Source organism: Marmota marmota, unplaced genomic scaffold, assembly GCF_001458135.2.
Source record: "Marmota marmota marmota unplaced genomic scaffold, marMar, whole genome shotgun sequence".
NCBI classification, from domain to species: domain Eukaryota; kingdom Metazoa; phylum Chordata; class Mammalia; order Rodentia; family Sciuridae; genus Marmota; species Marmota marmota.
This window is the reverse complement of record NW_026000249.1, coordinates 13,224,356-13,226,062: the sequence shown is the minus strand read 5'-3', so window position 1 is coordinate 13,226,062 and position 1,707 is coordinate 13,224,356. Positions and strand designations below refer to the sequence as shown.

Here is a 1,707-nt window from a genome sequence, read left to right as displayed (position 1 = left end):
GGACACAGACTGCAAAAAGATATCTTCGGGGCTGGGATTGTAGCTCAGTGGTAGAGCACTCGCTTCGCATGTGGAAGGCACTGGGTTCGATCCTCAGCACCACATAAAAATAAAATAAAGGTATTGTGTCCATCTACAACTAAAAAAATATTTTTTAAAAAAAGGTATCTGGAAGTCCACTATCTTTTTATTTATTTATTTAATTTTCCACCGTCTTTTTAATAACCACTTTTTCAACCTACTTTTTTCAAAAGCGTCTTAAAATTTTTATCGTTAAGAACACTTACAGGGTCATTTCTCATTTCGGCCAAAGTAACTCAACAGCGCTAGTCCTGTAATTCTCAACCATGGTAAATGAAATGGTAGAACCTCCTCTTTGTTTTTCACAGAAATTCTAACAACTGAGCAAAAGGTTTCTCGGGGTGAGAGATTAGGATAGAAAGAAAGATCACTCAAAAAGTGACAAAATCTGCTTAACTCCTGAACATCCCTGCAGTCGTCCTGATAGTGAAAACATTGATCGACTTAACACTGGTTATTTCTCAACTTTGAAACGTGTCCTAGTCCAACGGACTATAGAGCGCAGCTCCAGTGTGTCATCACTGAACTAGTTGAGGGCTCCTCCGCCGCGTCCCCCACTGAGCCTAAGTCCTGCCACCTGGCAAGCAAGCGCCCCCGCAATCTACCTTTTCTAGCCCGATTCCTACCAACTCCCCTATCTACGCCATCCACTTCAGTCAAACTGTAAAAGCCGTTTTCTGAGGCAGATTCAACCTTGAAATGCCCTTTCTCCACCCCCTCGGCTACCTAACAAAGTTCTACCTTTGTTACCTCAAAATGCCACCTACTTTAGGAACCCTTCCCTGACTGACGCTCCAAATAGAAACCTTGCGTTCTCTTCAAGTCCAGGAATCAATCGAATATGCCTTCCCCGCAGCACTTAGTACATTTCACCTAGTGTCATCTGCCTCTGAACCACGAACTACTTGCAGCCACCGTGTACAAGAAAAAATTTAAATTTTTTCTTAGCAACTAGCACAGTGTACACGGGGTTCTGAGTTTACCAGGAAAGTTGTACACTGCGCAATCAAAAGTACTTCAGGGGATAGAACATCATCAAACTTTGCAACTAAAGAAATCTAAATATCTTGACGGGAAATTAAATACTACACCACATTATGCTGTCCTTCAATAAGAAAAAACCTTCTGCCCTTATTCTTCAACTTGAAAAAATACTACAAACATCACTAATAGCTTAAATGCAGCTTTTCAAGAAAATTGTTTCCACAGAAATGAATACAAAAGATTCCTTCAAAATCTTACTCTTCCTCTTTCGTGCTCTGCACTTTTTCACTATTGGTCAAGAGTGGTGAGAACTTTCCCATCAATTTATAATTTATTTATTCACATACTCGAGAAGGCAATGATTTAGCGTGAACAACCGCATCGAAGTCACCTTCTCAGCCTTGTATGACTTGACTTAGCCAAAACAAAATTTCCTGGAGTCCTAAGGCAGCCAACCACCCCGGCAGCCCTCAGGTAGATAAAGAGCCATGTTTGGGGCCAGGGGCGAAGAGAGAGAGATGGCTCCGGAGCCCGGGCGATGGCCGCCTGCAGCAGCTCAGCTAAAATGCAGCGGAAACAGCAGCCAGTCACGGGGCTGAGGGAAGCAGGGCAGGAAGGTGGCGCTGCGGCGGAAGCAAGGTC

The 1,707-nt window shown here is 43.4% G+C and overlaps 1 protein-coding gene across 2 annotated transcripts in view; it reads right to left on the bottom strand.

Annotated features, from left to right (window-relative positions):
• The window catches only part of Zfx (zinc finger protein X-linked), a 53,925-nt gene that overhangs the window by 50,187 nt on the left and 2,031 nt on the right, over positions 1–1,707 (bottom strand). Inside the window, exon 1 of one of the 2 annotated variants that reach the window (XM_048796460.1) lies at positions 1,413–1,431. The exons of the other annotated variant lie outside the window; for it this stretch is intronic. The gene's annotated coding sequence lies outside the window, so the exon portion shown is untranslated. Of the gene's footprint in view, positions 1–1,412; positions 1,432–1,707 lie in introns of those variants that run through there. 2 annotated transcript variants of the gene reach the window in all.